Below are 24,765 nucleotides of genomic sequence, written 5' to 3' on the forward strand. Positions count from 1 at the left end.
CATATAGACTTCCTCCTGTAAGTCTGCATTTAAATAAGCCACATTGACATCAAAATGAAACAGCTTATTTCCCTTCTTAGCTGAAGAGGCTAAAAGCATTCTTAATGACTCCGATCTTGAAGTTGGGGCATAGATTTGAGAATAGTGAACACCTTTGCGCTGCGAAAAACCTTTTGCAACTAGTCGGGCTTTATATTGCAACTCCTCAGTGGTTGTGGGCTTTAAACGATATACCCATCGACAACCTACAGCTTGTTGCCCTTTCGGAAGCTCTGTACTTGTAAACACACCGAGAGACTTCATTGAAGCCATCTCTTTTTCCATTGCTTCCTGCCACTTAACGGCTTCTGAGCTTGGAAGCTGTTGTACTTCCATATAGCTATCTGGCTCACACTGTGCCATATTTACGTATACACTTGTCACCTTAAACCGCTCTGGTGGCTTGCCCTTTGTGGCACGATTTGACCTGCGCAATTGTTCCTCTTGTGCCCCCTCTGACCGTTGGCTGTCAGAATCTGTCTCAGACTTTATACCTGGATGTGCCTCTAGGGATAAAGACCTCTGTTTAGATACCTCCCTTGGGCTTGGTGTTGCAGGCGACCTGCTTCGCTTTTGCTGTCTGCTAGGCCTACTGACTGGCGATGTTGGAACACTCCTAGATTCTGGCTTTTCTACCTTAGGAGAAGAACCTTGTGCCTGGTCAGAATCTGCATCTGAACCATGTGCACCATCCCCTTCTGGCTCACCACTCTCTGGACTTTCATTCTCAGCATGAATGCCTAAATCATCTCTCAAAATGTCAGGGTTAGCATGTAAGTGAGTCCATCCAGACTGCTCACAAAATTCAGCGCTCCTACTGAGGACCACTCTTGTAGTATCCCCATTTGGGTTCACGAACCTCCAAGATTTGGCGTGTGGTTCGTACCCACAAAAGATGAGTTTCCTAGCCCTTGGACCTCCCTTTTTCCTTAACGCTTTTGGGATAAGTACATAGGCTGGACATCCAAACACCCGAAAGTAATTAATTTTGGGCTTCTTCCCATATAAAGCAAAATATGGGGTAGTGGCAATTACCGAATTATATACTCGGTTCAGAATATGAGTAGCCGCCTGCCAGGCTTCCGCCCAGTAACTTTGAGGGAGTTTAGCATCAAACAACATAGAGTTTGCCAACTCTTGCAGAACCCTGTTTTTACGTTCGGCCACGCCTCCTTCTTGGGGGGAATAAGGTGTAGACAGACGATGCTTAATTCCCTTTTTCTTAAAGAAATTCTGCAACACAGACCCAGTAAATTCTGACCCTCTGTCTGTCTGAAAAGCAAGTACTCTAGTACCGAATTCAAGTTCTACTGCATGAACCCAATTTTTAACTGTTTCTGCAGTATCTGCTTTTGTTTTGAGAGGAAAAAACCATGTAACCTTTGTTTTGTCATCCGAGAGACACAGTGCATACCTCCAACCTCCCATGCTAGCAACAGGCATTGGGCCACATAGGTCCATATGCACAAGTTGGAATACTTTGTCAGATTTCCTATCTGAACTGGGATAGCTGCATCTATGAACCTTCGCCCTTTTGCATGCAGTACAATCCAAATACTTAGTACATTTGTTCATTTTGCACCCTTCTGATAATTCAGGTTGCCTTTTAACATACTGAAAATTAATATGTCCCAGACGGCGGTGCCATAAATGGACACAAGAATTATGGGTAGGTGAGTTCACACAACCAGCATGAACCTGTTCAACTTCATCTGGACTTGTCTCAAAATAATATAACCCATCTCTGCATTCCACCTGCAAAAGAGATACGTTATTCTTTGAAATAGTGCAAACCCCATTTTCAAACACAGTTTTAAACCCATTTCTATCAAGTTCTGACACAGACAAAATACACCCCTTCATTCCCTTTAGCACGTAGGCATCAATTTCTGTTTGCAAACATTTCAAGAACACTGTGCCTACGGTCTCTAAGGAACGTTTAGTTGAATCTGCCATTGTCACAACTTTAAGGGTTTGCAAATGTCTGCGATTCTGCAAACGGACACTAGATGGCGCCACCAGGTGGTGAGATGCACCACTGTCGATCAACCAGCGTAGATTGCTGCCTTGGCCACGCCCTTGCATCGACGCCATTACTGAAGCCATGTGCTGTGTGCTGTGGGAGTAGCCACGACCTCCTCCTCTTCTTCGACGTCCCCTGGAACTCCTTGTCTTGTAACTAGGGGTAACGGCCTTGGTGCTGTCTTGACCAGGTTCACGTGTGCAATTCCTAATTAAATGGGAAGGGGAACCACAGCGAAAACAGTGTCTAGCTGCAAAAGCATTTACTGTGTGCTCAAACTCAGCATCAACACTCTTAGGCACAGCATAACTCCCCTTTAAAGACAAACCTCTTTCTCTTTGCCTTTTATCCTGTTCATCTGCAAGCCGAGATGAAATGTATTCAAGGGTTAATTCAGTTGAAGGCATAGCTTCCAAAGTTAGAGCTAGAGTCTCATAGCTTTTATCAAGAGAAGACAACAATATGTATGACTGCTGCTCCATAGAGAAAGGAATGCCCAGCTGTCTTAGTTGATTAAAGGCAGACACCATTTTGGCAATATGTTCTTTGACACACGCTCCCGGTTGGAGACGTAAATCAAACAAACATCTTGTAGCATGGATCTTGGCCCCCGCAGTGTTTCTGGAATTTAGCCGCTGCAGAACCGTCCAGACCTCATGCGTGTTCTTTAACTCAGAAACATAAGGAATTTGTTCTGGTCCCACTGCCAAAACTAGTAGACCTTGGGCTTTCCTGTCGCGTTTCTGTGAAGCTGCTGCTGCTGCTTTGTCTTCTGCAGACGCGTCTGCAGCTGCCTGTAAAGGTGGTGCTTCAGTACAACTCCACAACTCTTTTGCTTGCAACCAAACCCTCACTCTAGCCTTCCAATCTTGCCAATTTTTCCCATTGAGTCGCGTAAACGGGACAGAAAAACTTTCCTGGGACTCTGCCATCCTCCCTGGGGCTTAGGAACGATACTCACACACCTGTAGACCGTCTCCCAGCTGCTGAGGTGGCTCCTTGAGGAATAAGACGTCTTCCAGCGAGTACAAACTGCTCAGTGCCTGTTTAAAACTTTTCTAGGCACATTGCAGGACTCAAGCTGCTTTGAAAGCTTTCGTTGTCGGCAACCGCTTCTGACTTCGCTCCAGTCCTTGCATAAATCACTCTGAACTGCACTCCTTAGCTCCTTCTTGACGTACAAACGCCCATAACCTGTCCCATTAAACTTTAATTAGTTTAATGTAAATGCCCAGTGCGCTTCCATCGTCACAAGTCCCACTACAGCAGAGTATTTCGCACAGCAGTTGAAGAAGGGCAGGAGAGGCAGTATCTTTTCAAAGAGGAGTCTTGGAGCATGCGGTTTGTAACTCAAAGATAAGGTTTATTTACAAAACAAAAAACAACCCTGGCGAAGAACCACACATCTCAGCAAACACGCCCAAAAAAGGAGAAAAGGGAAGAACAAACACACAGGAGACTATTTATACAAACTCATGTTCCTGGAAGCCTAATGACCTCCAGCTGCTCAGTGATTAGAGCGTTTCTGCTACCCTTTAACCCTTTGATAGCAACAGGCCCTAGGCGCCCTCTCCCTCTCCTGTGACTTAGTGTGTAGTTGCGGGACTGTTTCAGACTCCTGAAACCTGTGCGGTGCCTTGTAGGGGGTGAGCACCGACCTGTGAAATACCGGATGCACTCTGGAACCTTCGGGGAGGGCTAGTCGAAAGGCTACAGGGTTGATCTTAGCCTCCACCTGGTACGGCCCTAACTGCCTGTGCCCTAGCTTCTTCTTGGCCAACGACTTGGCTGGCATCGCTTGGGCCGCTAACCACACCCAGTCCCCCACCTGGATCTCCTCCCCCGCTCTCCTGTTTTTGTCTGCCTGCACCTTATATGCTTGCTTGGCCAGCTCCAAATGTCTCCGCAACTCTTCGTGCACCTCCTGCAGCTCCGCTGCAAACTGGTCGGCTTCTTGCGGCACCCCCTCTCTCGGTGCCCCGAACCCCGGGAAGGTTCTGGGATGACGACCGTTGTTCGCGAAGAACGGCGTCACCCCCGTGGACGCGTGCTTCGTGTTGTTGTAGGCAAACTCTGCCATCGGCAGGTAGTCCACCCAAGCTGCGGGTCGCTGATTGGCGTAACATCTCAGGTACTGCTGCATGATCGCGTTGACCCTCTCAGCTTGGCCGTTGGTCTGTGGGTGTCTCGCCGACGTAAGGTTGATCTTGACGTTCAGGATACCTAAAAGCTTCTGCCAAAAATTGGAAACAAACTGGCGCCCCCTGTCGGACAGGATGGACTGCGGCAGCCCATGCACCTTGAACACGTGATCAATGAAGAGTTTGGCAGTCTGTTCCGCCGTCGCCACCTTTGCGCACGGAATGAAGTGCGCCATCTTGGTGAACAGGTCCACAACCACCAGTACCGCCGTCTTCCCTCTGGAGCTGGGCAGGTCAGTAACGAAGTCCAGGGCTACCCTCTCCCACGGTTGCTGTGGCGTTTCCAGCGGTTCCAACAGCCCCGCTGGCTTCTGGTGTACTGGCTTGGACCTTTGACAAGTGTCACACCTGGCGACGTAATCCGCTACCTCTCCACGCATCCGAGGCCACCAAAAGTCCCTTGCCACCAGTTCTATTGTCTTCTCCTTGCCGAAGTGGCCCGCACTGGGGGCGTCGTGCAACTGCTGCAGAACCTTTGCGCGAAGCTCGTCGCTTGGCACGTAGAGGGCACCTTTGCGAGTTAGCAGCCCGTCGCGTAGTTGGAAATCTTCGCCACTCTGCACACCTCTGCGCAACTCCTCCATCTTGGACTGTGCGAACTGATCCACTTGCAACGCGCGTCGCACCGCGTCCAGATCTACTGTGATGGCAGCGCACGACCACGCCTGTGGTGCGAAAATGTGCCTGGCTGCTACTGGTGTCGCTTCATCGAGATATTGCGGTTTCCTGGATAGCGCATCGGCTATAACGTTGGAATCTCCGGGGATGTACTCTATCCGAAAGTCGAAATCCGGAAGAATTCCGCCCAGCGCATGTGTCTCTGGCTTTGGAGCTTCGCCGTGCGCCAATACTCTAGGTTCTTGTGATCCGTGCGAACCTGTACTGTGTGCTTGGCTCCTATGAGGAAGTGTCGCCACGCTTTGAACGCTGCATGAATGGCCAACAGCTCTCTGTCCCATATGGTGTAGTTTTGCTCCGCCTTGCTGAGCTTTCGGGAGTAAAAGGCACCGGGTCTCCAGTTCCCATGTGGATCTTCTTGCAGGAGCACGGCTCCAACCGCCCTGTCTGACGCGTCGGTCTCTACTCGCATGGGCCTGCCTGGATTCACGTGCAGCAGCTGCTCCTCGGAGGCGAAAAGGCTTTTAAGCTTCCGAAAAGAGCGCTCCGCCTGTTCCGTCCACACGAACCTCTTCTTCTTGGAACTCAGAGTGTCCGTGATCGCTGCTGTCTCCTTTGCAAAACCTCTGATGAATTTGCGGTAGAAGTTGGCGAAGCCGACGAATCTCTGGACTTCCTTCCGATTGCGTGGGCTCTTCCAGTCCAACACCGCGCGGACCTTGACGCTGTCCATGGCCAGCCCCTTGTCGGACAGCTTGTAGCCCAGGAAATCCACCTCCGTCACATCAAACTGGCACTTCTCTAACTTGGCGTAGAGCCTGTTCTCCCGTAGTCTTTGCAGGACTTCCTTTACGTCCCTCTCGTGGGCCTCTTCCGTCTCTGAAAAGATCAGGATGTCGTCGAGGAAACACACACATTTCTTGTAGAGGAGTCCCGCTAGCACGTGATGCATAAAGGCTTGGAAGACGTGAGATCCATACGGCATAACTCTGTATTCATACGTGCCCAGAGGCGTGAACATGGCCGTTTTCCACTCATCGCCCTCCCGGATGCGTATGAGGTTATACGCTCCACGCAGATCCAATTTGGTGAAGATCTTCCCCTTCCTCACGGTTGCTAGGAGATCATCAATCTTAGGCATGGGGAAGGCCTTGGGTTTGGTCATACTGTTTATGGTTCTATAGTCCACAATGAGTCTCTTTTGGGGCGTGTCCTTCTTCTTCACAAAGAACACAGGACTGCCCCCCACTGCTTTCGATTCCCGGATGAATCCACGCTTCAAATTGTGCTCTATGAACTCCCTGAGCTCTTGCATTTCGTCCTCAGACATGGAATACAGCTTTGCAGTCGGCAACTGTGCCCCCGGCACCAGATCGATGGCACAATCATAAGGTCTGTGGGGCGGCAACTGGTCAGCTTCCTTCTCGCAGAAAACCTCCAGGAACCCTTCGTACTTGCTAGGTACTGCCTGCACCATGCCAAGTCGCAGCTGCTGCTCAGCCCCCTCCTCCTGGCAGGACTGGATGCAATTTTGAGCACAGTACGATGAACAAAAGGTGATCTGGCGTTGGTACCACGCTACAGCAGGACTGTGTCTCTCCAGCCAACTCATGCCCAATACTATAGGCGTGTCAGACAGGTGGGTGACATTGAAGCTAATGACTTCTCGGTGATCTCCAATCCGCATCACCATGGGAGGTGTCTGTTGCACAACTTGCCCTCCTAGCAATTTCCTGCCATCCACCGTGACTACGTTCAGAGGCGTTGTGGCGGGCAGAAGCGCTATGCGATGCTGCTTGACGAATTGCATCCCCACGAAATCGGCGTTGCTCCCCGAATCGATCGTGAGGGGCACTTCTAGGGTGGTCCCATTTGGCAACTGAAGTGTTGCAGTGAGCTGCACCGCTGGCTTGGGTGGTAAAGGGTCTGTGGGTTGCAAAGACGCTGGGGACTGTTCTACAGATTCGCCTGGCTGAGCCCCAGCAATTCTGCTTCCAGCCAGGCATTGTCGTTTCCCTGAGGTTCCTCTTCCTGGATCACTTCTGCAGCTACCGTCGCTAAAGCTGCAGTGTGTTTCTGGAGCCTCTGGGGGCACTCTTTCGCCATGTGCAGTGCACTGTCGCAGATGTAACACTTCCTGGTCCCTCTAGGAGGCTTCGCCTTTACTGCACCGGAAGCTGGGGCTCTGGCTGTTGCTTGAGCCTTAGCACCACCAAGTTCCATCGGCTCCTCCCCCTGCCTCCCCAGCGGCGAGGGATGTGACTGACTGAACTCCCTGGGGATGAAAGAAGACGTCCTCGCTGGTGGACGCACCTGACGTTCTTCCTCATTGTGCCAAGGACGTCCCTCGTGACGTATCCCAATCGCCAGAGCCCTCTGCACCACCTCCTCCAGGGTCTGAGGTCTGTCTCCCCTGGCAAGTTCGTCCTTTATGGGACCGCTGAGACCCTCCCAGAACAAATCCCTCACAGGTGTGCAGTCTTTCTCCCAGCATAACGCAGTCAGTAAAGCAAAAAATCTGGAATGGTACTGACGCACAGTGGCTTTGCCTTGCCGCAGTCCAAATATCTCCCTGCGTGCAAGATCCAAATCTACGGTTGACTGGAAGCAGGCATCCATCGCTTTAATGAATTCATCAGAATCGCGGCGGGCAGGGCCATCTTCACGCCACAAATTGCGCAACCAGTCTCTGGCCGGCCCATGCAAGTGAGAAACAATAAACCCCACTTTCTCCTCCTCATCTTTAAAGTCATGACGAAGCAAGTGCAATGCATACAAAACATCTGCTCTGAAACTGGGGTAGTGCTTCAGGTTCCCATCGAAGTGGGTGACTAGGCTGCCCCCCCGCCTTCCAAGTCCAATGCCCTCTGATCTGGACCCTGGGAACCCTTCCCTGTTTGCACGCTCCCACCTTGTTTGCAGGTCCTGGCAGCGCTTCTCCATTTCGTCATGCTTCTTCTGAGACGCAAGGACTGCAGCGGTGAGTTCGGAAACTGTAGTTCGCAGTGCTGTCAGCTGATCCTCCGCACTCATGGCTGTCACCGTTTGTGAGCTTTGCAAAAAAAAAAAATTGCGTTCTTTGGGAGGGGACTTACTGTCAGAGCCACCCGAGGTCCCAGCTCACAAGAGACCAAAATCCAGTCCAAGTTATATACAAAAGGTTTTATTGAAGAACATTGTTGTCGTTACATCCAAGCTCCGTGGCTCAGCATCTGTTACCCTTAGATGTTAGAAGTCCCCTCTGAGTCAGTCCCGCCCCTGCACCAGCTTAAGAGGCTTGTACTGCTCCACCTTTTCCTCTCCTTCCTTTTCCGCAGGGTCTTCCTGCCCCCCTGTGCTCCCTCCCTCCGGGACTCCCCCGAGGCTGAGTCTTCTGACGCCTGCTCCCCCCTCCTTCGTGCTTTGGGACCAGGCTCCTCCTCAGGGCTCTCCTCATTTCCGCGCGCCTCCACATTTGAACTTGGCGCGCGTACGTTGCCTCTGACCTTCCTTTCGACCGTTACGCTACTCTCGGTACTACACTCCTCCCCTTCCGGCAGGACGTTCTGCTCCGAACTCCTTCCCCTCTCTGCTTCCTGTTCTGCTCTTTCTGACACACTGGCAACTCCACCCCCTTCACTCCGTTCCGACGGAGAGGCCGGTCCCGATCTCCAACCCCCACTGGGGATTCCCTCTTCGTTCCCCTGCTTCTGACTGCTTCCCTCTCTACTGCCCCTTGGCCTGACCAGGGGGGCTCCCTTTTGGGAATCCTCGGATTCACTTGACGGACTCACTGACAACCTCGGGTCGTCGTCGTCCTCTTCCTCGTCGCCCTGGGACCCCTCCCCCTCGCTCTCTGTCCCTGAAACCCTGACAATATGGAATAAATAGGGCCTCAGCATTGTGGATGTGTACAAAAAGTGTTGTCTTTGCATACCATCATCCTAATATAAAGTAATAAAATAAAATACAATTTTGGTGTCCTCTGACTCATTCACTATCCACACATTTTGAAGAATGCTGTGGCTGAAGATACCATATTGAGAACAAATATAACGCGCCCCAGTGCCAAATGCAGAACTCTACAGCCTTCTTTCAGCTTGATTCTTGGTATCAAAATTGTCTCTGTTAGCAACCTACACTATTCTTTCATAGTCCACTTGTGAAGATCTCTTTCCAAGTTCTGTGGTCAAGCTTGCAGTCTTTTCACCATGAATTGAACCCATACAATCCTTGTCCAATTCTGGCATGCCTCCAGCTGTGCTGCACAACTTGCTGTATCACCTTCTTATATCTTCCCTATAAGGAAAATAACTTGAAAGCCCATATTTCCACCTACTTAAGGCTAGTGGCTGAAGATTTCCAAAGCTGAAAAGATACTGAGCAATCCACCAGCAACCTCTTGTTGGCATAAATGTGCTTTTGTATCGTAATAAAGACACCCTTTCCATTGCTGTCTTCCTTTTCTCCATTATTTCAGTATAAAATGTGCATCTATTAGTATGACCACCACTTTGTAAAGTGTACAGGTGGCGAGAAGATTAATAGATGTGCACAAGAAGACCTTAGTCACGTTTCAAGACAGGTGCTATGGTAATAGTAGCTGTTGAAAAAAAATACAACCTTTATGGGAAATCTATACCGATGGGCTCAATAAAGAGATATTTACGTCAAATATATTTTACATTAGCTCCATTCAGCCAGTAGCATATCCTCCATTGCAAAGGGAAGTATGACCAAGAACATCAGCATTTCAGAACATATTCTTGCTTAAAGAAAACTTCCATTATAATTTCTGCTTCTATTTTCACTTACTACCAGGACTGTGACATCAATCAGACCTTGAATATCTGTAAATTTAACCTTGAAAAGTAATATAGAAATGTTACCACTGCAGTGAAAGGAACTAGATCAGAGCTTTCCAAACTTTTCATGTCGGTGACACATTTTTTTAGACATGCATGCATCATTTTGCGACACAGTAATTCAGTTTTACTAGCAAACTGGAGTTTAAACTAACCCCTTTTCAGCCCTGGGCTGGAGGAGTGTGGGGTGTGTTCACACCTACACATTGCAGCCGACACACTAACTTATCATGACACACAGGTGAAGCACTCATTCCCCACCTGTCTGATAAGCTGGAAAAGGCTATGTCCACCACTAGAACCACTGCTACTTTAATGAATTCAGAGGGAGGGGCTGCAATATCCCTAAGCCGGCTAGACCCCACAGTCTGCCCACAAAAGCACTACAGCCATGATACATCATCACTGTCTTCTTTTATTTACAAGTATTGTGGGAATTGGATGTACATACACATCATATGTTGTACTGCCCTATGCCATAAGTAGATATCCCCCCCCCAATTAGATTGTGTCGATGCCTTCGAATCTGAAAAATAAAATTTATGTGTTATTTCTGTAATATACGTTGGGCTGTAAAACTCTTGATAATCTAACAAAAACACTTTCATAAAACAATGTATGCTTCTGTGCGTTGTTACACTTCTCTGGACTGTGTTTGGATAATCTAGCTCTGCTCCTTCTTGTTACCATAACCCTCTTTGCAGGCTAATTTTCAAAGTGTGTCCGATTGGGCTCATTTAATTCATCATTTTGGTTTGACTCATTAATCTCTGCTTCTCCTCTGAAAGATAATCTGCATTTAATGACTATGTTATGCAATCTACTGCAAGGCGGGAAGAGTTTGCCCACTTTGCGAAGGGCAGCGCTGTAATGTGACGCTAGATTTATCTATGCATCAAAATCTCATTTTTAAGATGCCAAAAGTGCTTTCAATTACTAATGTAGTAAGGCTTTTCAGTACCGTTCCAATTTGTTCAGAGTGAGGATTAAAAAAATCAAGATCCACTTGCCAATTTTTCAAGGGACAGCGACTCACATAAAAGGCTAAAGAAGACTATAAATTAAAATTAAAAGGCACATTTAATATTTTCTTATCAATAATTACTTATCCAAAGCCATCCTTTTTGACAATAACCACCCTTAGATAGTGCAGTAAAATTTGACTGCCTTTTCCCCCCCACAGTATGATGCCAGTTATACTAGGAATAGAAAGGATATGATGTTCATGCAACATTATTGAGATTAGCCAGTAAACTTTAAGCACAATATAACATCTTAGTAAACCCTCATTACATAGTGCCCTTCCTTAACTTCCTAAGTGTATGTTGCTGGCATATTTGAGATATACTTAGTGGCTGCTTCTCTAGATTTTAGTGTGCACAACTATTGTATACCTTTTGGGGATCCCCCCACAAACATTAGATTAGGACAACTTGAAATATATTTAGCCCATGCCTCAATAAATATAGGCAACAAAGGATGGGATCCTGGTACTATGTCACTAATTCTAGAAGCCCAATAGTTGTTTGTCATACAGTTTTTCCACTTCAGTCTATGTTATGTAGTACAATGCCACTGAAATTGAGAGGAGTTTCAAAAGCAGTTTGAGATTTGTATACTGTTGGTGGGTTCTTGTTGTTGTATTGTTGGACTGTGTGTGTAGTAAAGGGGAGCCACACTGGAGTGAAGGCGTCCTCTTTTATTTGACCCCATGCTAGTTTCAGTTTGTTGGTTAGCTTTATGGGAATGGGTTAGAACAGGCTTCCTCAACCTTGGCCCTCCAGATGTTTTGAGACTACAATTCCTATCATCCCTGACCACTGGTCCTGCTAGCTAGGGATCATGGGAGTTGTAGGCCAAAAACATCTGGAGGGCCGAGGTTGAGAAAGCCTGGGTTAGAACCTCAGAAATAATGAGCTTGCATACAGCTTCCATCACATTAAGGCTTCAAGGCCGGTGTCACAATGTAATTGGGTGGAAGAGGTGAGCGCCCATGGTCTAAGTTCCCATAAAACCTGGATCGGTGGGAGCTCTCGGCAGCTAGCCAGCCAAGATCAGCATCTCTTGGGGCTTTTGACAGCATCTTCTTCCGTCGCTCAGCCTACTGAGATTTAAGTGTAAGCGTTTATGTTAATTTGCTCAATAAGTTAGTGTTTGTTGTTTTCTTACCTTCTGAGCTATTTTAATCTGTGTAATTATTTGGAGTTTCTCACTCTTGCAGAGTTTTGCTTTAGTAAAATCTGCATGATTTTATGAAATTTGGTCCGAGTTCCTGAACCCTTTAATTGTGACCATGCTTTTCGGAACAAGGGTCGTCCAGTGCTCCCCCGCGCGCATCATTTGCAAGCATAATCCTACAAACAGATTTCTGCTTATACAGTATTTGGTTCACCCTCCATGTGGGCTGCCCAGGCAAAGGGGGGCACGTGCAACATTTGCCCTGCCCCAGACGCGAGCAACCCATTCTACACCACTGTTAAAGTGGACTGTATCTCCACACATTTATACCCCACCTTTCAGTCCTAAGGAGCTCAAGGTGGCGGACATGGTACTCCCCTTCCTCATTTAATTCCCCCAACAACCATGTGAGGTAAGTTAGGCTGAGAGGCAGTGACTGGCCCAAGGTCACCCACTGAGTTTCATGCCTGAGTGTTGATTCAAACCCTGATCTCCCAGGTCCTAGTCCAACACTGTAACCACTACACCACATAGCCCTGATACCACTATGTGATGGTGACTGTTGTTAATGCAACAGATGCAGCAGCAGTAACCCACCCTATTACATCACTAAAATATTTCACATTAACTCACAGTTGATATGGCAGCATATTAAACAGAATACAATAAATATTTATTAGTGCAGCAACTTGTGAGATTTGTCTTTTTCTCATACTTATACAGCAACTGCTTTCTTAGAAAATCTCATTTGATGAAGGCTTTTGTAGGGATTTAGTCTCCTAGTCACTTTTGACCTACCTTCTTTGTTATTAGCCAACATTATTTGTTGACAATGTAATGATTCTTCTCAACAATTTTTCTTAGCATTCTTCTGTATATTCCCAGCTTTTATAGCACCTTGTGATCTGAATGCTAATCTTTAGAATCATGGTACCTTGTATGTATTTTAGTGCCACCTTAGAGGATGATACAGTGAGTATTAATTAAACCTCTGCCTGGGCGTCGCTGTGATCTTCAAAAGCAGTAGCTCTTACGCTTTCAATACTTGCATCTAGTGCGGGGGTGGGGAGTAAAACACAAAATGAATATAGTGAATGCAAAATCTGGAGGATGCCCAAATTACGTTTTGCTATATTATCTTAATTCCACCCCTCGCCACTGCACTTCCTTGCCTTTGTAAAAGCAGCACAATTAACTGAATTTCTTTTCTCTCTTCCACTTTTATTTACACAGGGCCAGTAGAAGCTGTGAGGATAATGTATGCAGGAAGCAAGCACTAAACTACTCTCCTCTTATAGACTAAACAAATTACTTAGTGGCTTAAAATCCATAACCACATTTTGCATCCTATTAGTGGCCACAGCAACTGAATGCAAGTGAAATACTTTAGATATTATAACTAAACAACTGATATTAATACCATGACTTTTACTGTCTTTTCTGTTTATTATTATTGCCAGTTTTGAGCACTTGACTTTAAAAGAAAAAAATAACCAAGTTGCATAAAGTAGTGGTTTGCATAAGAATAAATATTCCTAAAAGGATTATCCAGCCAAGCTGATGCACACATTAGGCTGCAAGCAGGGGAGGAAAAGGAATTATACTACTGCATGTGGAACAACACAAACAGTAATGTGAGTGAAGGATATGGTGGCAAACTGGATTGGCGCCTTACATCCTGTGCACATTAACTTAGGTTAACATGTTTAAGATTGAAGCCTTAACATTCAAAACTCCTAAGTCACTGCAAATACTGCCTTATAAATCAATTACATACATAGTTGGATTTTTTTTTCTGAATCTGATTATGGAATGTTTTATTTGTTTATTATATTTAAATTTATATCTTGTTTTTCTAGGCAGAATTCCCACTGAAGGACTTGTAATAGATTAAATAAAATGCAATAAGAAAACAATGCATAAACAACAATAAATACAGAGACATAAGATACTGTAAAAAAAAACACAGGCAGGTGAAAATTAACTTTATAATACTTGCCATAAATAGCAGGTCACTTTTCAATTCAGGGCCAACAGAACACACTCCTCAGAGCATAATAAAAAAGCAGTAATTGTCCTTTAAAGAATTAAAAGTTACCAGAAAACTTTTTGGCCAATTTATGCAGTTCCATCACTGGACTGAACTCTGACTGTTTGAAAGCCGTATATGATGGGGACATGAGAGAAACCAGAATCATCCATACCCTGCCCCCCTCCAATTGTTCTTGAATAGTAGGAATGAGGCTTAGTTCGAGCAGAAGATTTTCTTAGCAGTTCATTTATTTTAACATGCTGCAAGCAGTCTGGATATAAAGTGCAGCTTTCAGGCTACAGTATGAAAAACAAAGCCAAAGTGAGAAGCCCCAGGGTAACATTAAGCACATGGCAAAATCCTAAATCTGACTAAAATGGCAAACATTTGCCAATGAGCTTTGTGGACACTTCTCCCATATACTATATTCTATCAAACAGACATTCCCCATCATCCTGAGCTGATACCTGAAATTTAACGCATTGGTTTAGAATCAAATGCTTTGTTGCAGTTTCATTTTGTCCCATGGATCATATCATCATCATCATAAATACATTTTATTTATATCCTGCCCTCCCCAGCCAGAACCAGGCTCAGGGAGGCTAACATCAAAATATATAATACATTAAGACATAAAATTCAGCAGTCGACTGAAATACAGTTTAAAATCGGATTAAAATCAAAATAAAATCAGATGGCTACCTGCAAATTATAACTATAGGGGTTGGGAACCTTAAGTACTCACCAGGCTCAGCTATTTGTATGAGCCGGAGAGAGGAGTTAGAGAGGCCACTTATTTGCAGGATATTGTAAGAGGAGAGGGGTCAGACTGAGCCCCGACCAAAGGCCTGGCGGAACAGCTCCTTCTTGCAGGCCCTGCGGAAAGATATCAACTCCCGGCTCTGTTTGCATCTTTAGTAGAAGTCCATAACTGAATGATAATGCATTTAATTGTCATGTAAAATTTCCCAGGTTCGGTCTCTGATATTTCTTGCTCTCAACACCCATGTAAGAGAAGCTGCCGGTTAACATTTACAGTTGCAGTTACCAACTGGGATAGATGGTGGGATAGATGGAACAATGTTTCTCTTGGTATAAGGATCTTCTTATGTCTGTACGGTAAAACATGAAAAAACCTCTAGTTGTAAGGATGAATTGATGCTTCTGCCCTAAGAAGTGATGCACATCCTCTTAGTGTAGGACAGCTTAAGCCTACACTATCCATTAGTGCTATCCATTAGTGCTGAAACAAGCACAGATGGCCTTATTTGTTCCCCCATGTGTGCAATTGCTATAATAAGTATATATTCTCAGGAATGCATGCATGTGGCAATTGTGGGGCACTATAGCCTTACTTTGGCCACCTCGTGAGAAGAGAAGACTCCCTGGAAAAGACCCTGATGTTGGGAAGGATGGAGGGCACAAGGAGAAGGGGACGACAGAGGATGAGATGGTTGGGTAGTGTTCTTGAAGCTACCAGCATGCGTTTGACCAAACTGCGGGAGGCAGTGGAAGACAGGAATGCCTGGTGTGCTCTGGTCCATGGGGTCACAAAGAGTCGGACACGACTAAACAACAACAACATAGCCTTATGAATACCAGTTGCTGGGAATCACAAATGGGGAAAGCTTTGTTGTACCTAACCAGATGTAGCAGCACTCTCCCTATTTGTGATTCTCACTGATGGGAAACTGAGGGCAGGATGCTGGATTAGATCAGTCTCTTGGCCTGATTCAGCTCAGAACTTCTTATAATCTTACAATTTATGAGCCAGTAGTCTTAATCCTTAATCCTGGGTGGTTTGGTTTGGTTTGGTTTTGACAACAGTGTCAAATATAATGTGTGGGCCTGTAGTTGGTGTACATAGGTGTTGCTGATTCATTTGATGCGAAGATAGTAAAAGACAAGATCTTGGCCCGTGCATCTGCATCTAAACGAGTCTTTGGTAACTACTGTATAAGTATTTTCAAGTTCAGCTTTTAAATAATATTATCTGAAATATAGTATACAGCCTGAAAAAAGGGAGCCCAGCCTCCTTACAAATGAAGTGATCCAAGCAAAGCTAAACTACAGACTGATAAAAAAATTGCATGTTCTGTTTTTCTTGTACCCAATTGAACTCAAATAATCAGAGAATCAAAAATCCTCCGACTGCAATCATGCTTATTTTTACTCTATTGATGAGTTCCTTCATTTTTTTTAAAAGAATGCTTTTACTCTTATCCATATTATAGCCATTTGGCAGCTTTCTTGTTGAAATCAAGATGTAACAAACAATTGCACCGTTAACACAGTTATCATTGGAAAGCCTCTGTGCTGTATGAAATGAAATACTGTAATAAGCATGCCAGGAAATCGCATCTTATTATCCTCCCCCTCATCCTCCACTTTCTCTTTCTTAACCCTCTACAATGAGCAGGTCAAAAGTCGTAACAGATGATCAATTTTTATGAAAAGGTATTTTAAATTGCAAAGCTCTACTTTTACATTGAGAAACCAACATTGCAAACTGAACGTGCTTTGTTATAGACACCATCTTTTTGATAATACTGATGGAACAGTAGCAATTGCTCATACTGCTGTTGATGGACTTTTTGTACTACTAAAAAGCATTGATTGAGGAAAGCATTCCTATCTAGTTGAGGATCTTTAATTTGCTTAACTTGGCACAAATGTTAAAATCAATGATACCAATATCTATTAATCTTTACTGGCTGCATTTTCTATTCATAACTTAGGTTCCATTTGCATTGCACATGCTAATTATGGACAACTGTATGTGCCGATATACCATACAAATGCAATATCAATCATTCTATGAAAGACTTACCCCTTCCAAGAAAAAAACAGTTGCAAGGCCACACTTCCACTTGTCCCACCGCTTCTCCCCTGGGAAACCTGTTTACCACTGAATTGGAATAAACTTCAGTTTGGTTTTCCCTGTATTGACATTTGCAGTAATGGGAGCTTACCTGAAAATTCTCAGGAGGCAGCAGTTTGCAGGCGCGATGTGGCCTGGGGCCAATTTTTCTGTGAGGCCATTATGGGAATGCTTGTGCCTTCCCCTGCAACTGTGCAGGCAAGCATCAAGGTGCCCATTTCAAATGGGCCAATCCAGTGAGAGAAGGGAGGCATTGCTGCGGTGGCAGACCTGGTGGCAGCAGTAGAAGAGTTTGGATTTGATATCCCGCTTTATCACTACCCGAAGGAGTCTCAAAGTGGCTAACATTCTCCTTTCCCTTCCTCCCCCACAACAAACACTCTGTGAGGTGAGTGGGGCTGAGAGACTTCAGAGAAGTGTGACTAGCCCAAGGTCACCCAGCAGCTGCATGTGGAGGAGCAGGGAATCGAACCCGGTTCACCAGATTACGAGTCTACTGCTCTTAACCACTACACCACACTGGCTCCCTTGTATTACATCACACTGGCAGTCTTGCATTGAGTCTGTGCCTAGCCTCTGCCTGCTCAGATCGTCCCTGGATTCCACACTCTCCCACACTGCTTTGGTTGGTCCCACCTAAGGGTCAGCAGGCCAGTGCTGGTTAAACTTTTTCAGCAGGGGGCCGGTCCACTGTCCCTCAGAGCTTGGGGGGGACGACTATATTTTGAAAAAAAATAATGAACGAATTCCTATGTCCCACAAATAACCCAGAGATGCATTTTAAATAAAAGGACACATTCTACTCATGTAAAAACACGCTAATTCCCAGACCGTCTGCAGGCTGTATTGAGAAGGCGATTGGGCCGGATCCAGCCCCCAGGCCTTAGGTTGCCTACCCCTGGGTTAGACCTTGCCATGGTATGCTTGGCTGGCATGTTCAGGGTCAGAGAGGATTTTTTTCCTGCAGACAAATGGGCTAGCCTATTGGGTTTTGCCTGCCTCATAGCAATTGTTACAACTTATGGCAGATAAGGCATTGGAATTTTAACTAAATGAGCAGCCTGTTAAAGGGGTCCAGGAGGGAAAATGATTATATGTATTTTAATCCACTGATGTGTTTGTTAAAGCCTCTCAGATCAGCTAACAAACTTCTACAACTAATTTGCATGGCTCTCCTGCTAAACATGTTAGTAGCAATTTCTTTAACAAAGTAAATTTAAGTTCTAAAAGTACACAGGAAAGCTGAGACCCCTGTTCAATGCTTTATGGAAATGTTACATTTTTTAAGCAGCTCGGCTGCTTACTGGAACACTCTTGCAATGTATGCAGTGACCTGGCTGGAAGGAACAGAACAATCTTCTTTGAAGTTTTAAGTCCAAGATATGCTGTCATCAGAATTAGAGACAAGGCTGTTAGTCTCTCCCTCCCAGCCTAGTGATTGTTCTTGGCAGTGGCTCTGAGATGGCACTGTTGCATTTGAATTTAATGAGGATTTCTGAATAAACAAATCTCGGTTTCACAAATGAGAATAAAATGTCAGAACTAACTCTGCCATATGCTATGGCAACCTTGTGTAAATCTCCTATGGAGGCTTTGCTGGCACCAAACTTACATAGCACCTCCCTCCCTACTCCCCTCCTGAGGTACAAGACTGAGTTCCTGGGGGACAACTCATTTGTCTCTACATTCTGTTGATACAAGAAAATGATTACTAACCATCATAAACAGAGATCTTCTTTAAGGTTTATGCTAGACTAACAAGGATAATATGGGGAGGGTATTGCACAGCATATCTTATCAAAATATTTCATTATTAGCCTTGGTGGTGAAAGCTACCTGAATGATTTCTGAATGTCCAGAAATGTAATGCATCCAGCAAGCTATACTTACCTTGTCATGGAGCTGTGAAATTGCAGGTTGGTGAGGAAGAAAAGCCATTGAGTTAAATCACGGGGTTTAAAGCATGAGGAGGAACCATATTCAAGAGGGAGAGCATCTACGGAAAGTCCCAAGAATCTAAAGTTTTAGTGATACTGAGTAGCAGAAATGCCTCCGTCTGGGAAAGATCTCAGTCTGAGGCATTGGAAAGTGTCTGCTGCAACAGTAGCACAGACAGTGCTACTGAACCAATGTTCACCAGAAGGTAACTTCACACATTATCCTTCTACTACAACTGTATTGAACACTCCTTTGCCCTATGCCATGGGTAGGCAAACTAAGGCCTGGGGGCCGGATCCGGCCAAAGCACCTTCTAAATCCGGCCCGCGGATGATCCAGGAATCAGCATGTTTTTACATGAGTAGAATGTGCCCTTTTATTTAAAATGCATCTCTGGGTTATTTGTGGGGCCTGCCTGGTGTTTTTACATGAGTAGAATGTGTCCTTTTAATTAAAATGCATCTCTGGGTTATTTGTGGGGCCTGCCTGGTGTTTTTACATGAGTAGAATGTGTCCTTTTAATTAAAATGCATCTCTGGGTTATTTGTGGGGTATAGAAATTCGTTCTACCCCCCCCAAAAAATATATATATATATATAGCCCAGCCCCCCACAAGGTCTGAGGGACTAGTGAACCGGCCCCCTGCTGAAAAAGTTTGCTGACCCCTGCCCTATGCTATCAAAGGAGGAGCACAGGGTTGAGACTTGGATTCTGAAAACAACACTTCCTAATTAAGAAGTGTTGCTGTGGTGCTTCCCAGCTAGGGCATTAGCCTGACAGGATGCAGTTTGGTTATAAAATGAGTGGGCTATCACTTTGATTTCCTGAAAGACAGTCTTCATATTTGTGTATGCTCACATACATTCAAAAATATTCAAGATATATTCCGAGCTGTATTAGGGGTGCGTGTGACATTTGTATAAGATCTTCTGGTTGAGGCACAATTCTTCAGTAGGTGGTTAGTTATGTTGTACATGGTGGATCATATGTTGTGCTGATGTGTGCCAGGAATTCATTTCCCAGTTTGTTTGCTGTTCAATTCCTAGTGCTTTGTAAAAGTACTCTTTTTCTTTTCTTTTTTTAATAACAGCTTACCAAAGGTCAGTCTGGAGGCTATGGTCAGAAATGGGAGTCTCAAAAGCCTGACTAGAAGTGCAGAAGTCATGTACTTCTGGATTTGCTTTTGAAAGCCAAATAAAAGTAGTATCCGTAATCTCTGTAGTGATTTCCAGTTCCCCATGCAATTCAGTCTATAAACTTTCTAAAAGGGGGAATTTTGGTTGGAAGCCGGTATAATAGGCTGCAATTCTAAGCACAATTATTGATTGTTAAGTTCCACTGAAACCAGTGGGCCTTAATTCTAGTACTTATGACTGGAGAACCCCCACCTACTTAATTAGGTTTGGATCAAACTTCTGGTTTGCATGTGAATTAGGTATAATGTGCATTTAATCTAACACAGACTGTCTGGGTACAAATCCTTTGATTTCATGAAACTTATGGGGTGGGCTTGAACAGATATCCTCACATGGGATTCTTTATGAGAAGGTAACCCATGAATAAATAAACCTATCTTAAGGACTTGATGTATTAGTAGACCCTTCCATATCACCCCACCCGACCTTAAAATATTGTATTGTAACATCCAGAACAAAGAACCAAAAAAAAATCAGAATTTATTTTCATTCAGAATCACTCCTTGGTGCTCCACCACCTTGCTATTCTAGATGACTTTATATGAGTAAAATTGGAATAATTGCTTCAGTTCAAGTATTTAGTCAATCATTGTGAAAATATGTTAGCTTTTTTTAAAAAAGGAAATAGTATGTAAATTATGCAAATATTTCCACTGATGTAATTTCATTCCCCAAATTTATGTCAAAAGTAAGTCTCTACCTTGTGTGTTTCTAAAAGGCTCTGTATATTGTACCCTTTTGGAATTATTAGACTCTTAACAAAAAACAAAACACAATCAAAGGCTGAGAGTGTGATTCTTGTTATACTTGTCTCCACATGTGGGAAAATTAAGACAGTGATGAATTATACATTACTATACAAAATTTTATTATCAGAGACAAAATTCAAATTTATTCTGCTTAAAATACAGAAGATAAAGTTTCTCATTTAGAAAAAAATCCATTTAGTGAATCCTTGGTTAGAATGGAATAAAAATTTCATGTTGAATACATACTGGTTCAGTATGGAATTAGGTTTAAAGGCATATCATACAAAAATACTTGCAGTAAACGGTAATATAAACTCATATTTTATTTGGTCAATGCTTTAAATTGCTTGATGCTTTTATTTTCCAGTAATATTTACTACAAATGCATCCATTCTTATCCCCAAGAGAAGTAAATGAAGATAGGTGTGATTTTTTGAAATCATGTAAGATTTTTTGAAATCATGTGGCATCGAGAATTCTGACTTAAGCTATATATCTTTATATTCAATACGAAGAACGGATATGCCTTTAGGCCTGTATGGTTAAATCAGCCACACAAAAATACAGAACAGTATTTAAACTTAAGCTACCATCAGAGTTTCTGTATTACTTATGTGCTTATCTTCTGCTGTGTTGAGACTGAATATAATCGATGTGCTTTTCTCAGGAAGAATGGATTTAAGCACGTGATCAAACAGATCTGCTGAATTGGAACCTTTGAGGATGCACTGGCAATACAAGTGTATCAATGATATCCATAAAAGACTGCAGGGCTTTTATTAGGCAGAATCCAGAGTCAAAAATCAAACAAACAAAGGTTATGCTTAAACAATGTCTAAGACCAAGAGACATAAATATATATAGTATGCAATCTGAAACTGCACGGGCTCCAGTGCACACACAGAGCTCTTGTCCAACTCATTTTTTTAAAAAAAATTAGGGGATCTTCCACACTATGAACACCAGGGCTTCTGAATCAGGTCATCTCTGTATACACAGAGTGAGGACTATTTGTTGTACAGTGACTTGTGTTTTGTTTTAAAATAGAAAGGTAGTTTAGGTCAAACACTCCTCAGTTGCACAGGAGTTCCACTATGCACACCACATATTGTGGAATGAAATTCCTCTTTGTTGTGCTAGGGACCATTCTCATGTACGCATAGCCATGCACTCAGTGCACAAACTGTACCTGGATTAGTCTTCTATTTCTTCTGAATTGTATCTTGTGTACAGAACTACTGATAACATATGTATAAATATGTACATTATAAAGAATATTTGCCAAAAAAACCCAAAGATTTGAAAGTTGCGGGGATACTAATTTTAAAGTACAAAGCAATCTAAAAGCTAGACAGAATTACCAGAATTATACCTCCTCTGTTATTACCATTTATCTACAGTACTTTTCTGCTATGTGATGTTAGGGTCTGTATATTTCTTAGATAAAATGTGCTTTGCTATCAATTCTTTATTGCCACTGCCACTTGTACAGTATCTGAATAGTAGAGAACAAAAGATCAGCTATCAGCATAATGTGCCTCATATACATATTCAGCTTCTGTAAAAATAGGGGGGGGGGGAATGAACCTCTTCTATACAATTTTAGATTCAGGATCTGCTATGACATTCTTGTCAACATAAATGCCTGCTTTACTCACGTATCATAACAAGACATCAAAATTATATTTACATGTATTTTAGTTAGTCTTTTTTTAGTCAACATATAGATGAACAGTTGTTAGTTTACAGTAATGCCATCATCAATGCAATCCAAAATGCAATATATGTTCCATATTGGAGACTCTGAGTCTTCTGACTCCAAATTTCTAAGCTGTGAAAGTTGAGACACTGTCTGTAAATGATACAATATCCTGAAAGTTGCAAATTATAGTATAACGGATCATAATAGTGAAATATTGTGTGTGTTCGTAACTTAGCATTTATATATCACTTCCGTATGCTCACAATGCGTTACTTAAATTATCTCACAAATCCTGACAACAACCCTGTAAATTAGGACAATTGATAGCTTGTGAGTTTTGTCGCTGAGGTGAGATTTAAACCATCACCCTCCACATTTACAACCCTCTCAGCTGCTACATTATGCCAGTGTTCAGGATCACAATGCTACATGAAAAGAAACAAAATATTGAGTCATATATATGCAACTATGAAAGTATATATAAAATAACTATGAACATGCTAAGTGTGTATTTCTGAACATCACAGGCTGGTTGTTTTTTTACTCTGAACAAAACCAAGTGGTATGCTAGTCAGAAGTCCTTCATGCTACATAAATAGATAACCAACTCCTCCACCTCAATCGTGGTTAACAAAACACGGTAACAAAATGCAGTAACATTTAAAACAGATTCCCCCCTCCCACTACTTTTCACTGAAATTTGTATCCTGCTAGAAAAATAAAATAAACACACCAGAAACAAATGGAAAAGATTTACCAGCCAAAAGCGCTCTAAGTTCTGAAAGCTGAGGCCATCTCAAAAGGTTACTTACTTTTATTTATTTATTAAATTTCTATACCGCCTGTCATCCCAGGACCACAGTCTATTGGTGATTTGAACCAACAAATATGTAAATTGATGCCAGGATTATGGCGATACTTTCACACTAGGCCAGTTGTGCCACACAGTGATGGTGGGAAACCCCATCAAACTCATATTATCCAAGTTCAACATTGTAGTGGTGTGTTCATTTTAAGCATACTTTGGTGAATTCACTTAGCACAGCTCTGTAGTGTCAATGCATAGATGAGACAATGGTGTTGTGAGATGTAGGTTTGGATTTGTTAGTCACTGGGGAATATTCTGGGTCATGCTGGACCTGTTTAAAGGGGACAGGCTCCCCTTGAAACCATTGGCGCTTAAAATCAAAATAGTGGGAAAGCATCTTTTAAACAGATTGCAGGGTGTCTGTGTGCGAGGGAGACACAACAGAAGCTGAAGAGTGTCCAGTTTGGAACAAATCTCCCCCGGACTGAAATAATAATAATAATAATAATAATAATAATTCATTATTTATACCCCGCCTATCTGGCTGGGTTTCCCCAGCCACTCAGGGCGGCTCCCAACAGAATATTAAAAACAAATAAAACATCCAACATTAAAAACTTCCCTAAACAGGGCTGCCTTCAGATGTCTCCTAAAAGTCAGTTAGTTGTTTATTTCCTTGACATCTGATGGGAGGGCATTCCACAGGGTGGGCGCCACTATCAAGAAGGCCCTCTGCCTGGTTCCCTGTAACCTCACTTCTCGCAGTGAGGGAACTGCCAGAAGGCCCTCGGAGCTGGACTTGATAAAATTGATGAAAATTTTAATGGGGGATGCATAGAACAAAGTATTGTGAATGCAAGTCCACGGGATAACAATTCGGAGAGGCCAAAGCACTACAAGTCATACACAAGTGCCAGAGACACTTGGAAAGAGAGGCTGCATACAAATGTTTCTATGCCAATGCTAGAAGCCTCTGAGGCAAGATGGGTGAACTGGAGTTCTTGGTCTTAGAGGAGGGCATTGATATGGTAGGTAGGCATAAAGGAAAACTGGTAGAACAGAGAGAACCATTGAGACATGGATATCTCCGGATATAAACTATAGGAAGGGCATACAAGGGTTGTGTCCACAAAGAGGTAGATTCTTCCATAGGGCTGTTTTGGGTGGTGATACCAAGAATAATTTGGCACAGGTGACAGGCCATCATCCCCCAATCAAAACTATCAGGGAGAGACCTTCAGATGAAGAATGAGATCATGGAAGAATCCAAAAAGAGGAAATGCAGCAAGGCTGACTTCAACCACCCTCACACAGATGGGCTAAATATGTGTTCGTCACAATAAAGAGGCAAAATTTCTAGATACCCTAAGTGACTGTGCTCTGCAACAATTGGTCACAGAACTGACTAGAGGTGTGGAGACCCTGGACTTGAGTGTGAGGTGTAAGTTTTGTCAAGTCCGGGAGCAGTGACCATAGTGGGATTAAATTAAATTGCCAAATAAATAAATAAACCCAACACATGCAAATTCAAAAGAGGAGAATTATCTTAAATGAGA

This window comes from Podarcis gaigeae (assembly GCF_964106915.1).
Source record: "Podarcis gaigeae genome assembly, chromosome: 10".
Classification (NCBI taxonomy): Eukaryota; Metazoa; Chordata; class Lepidosauria; order Squamata; family Lacertidae; genus Podarcis; species Podarcis gaigeae.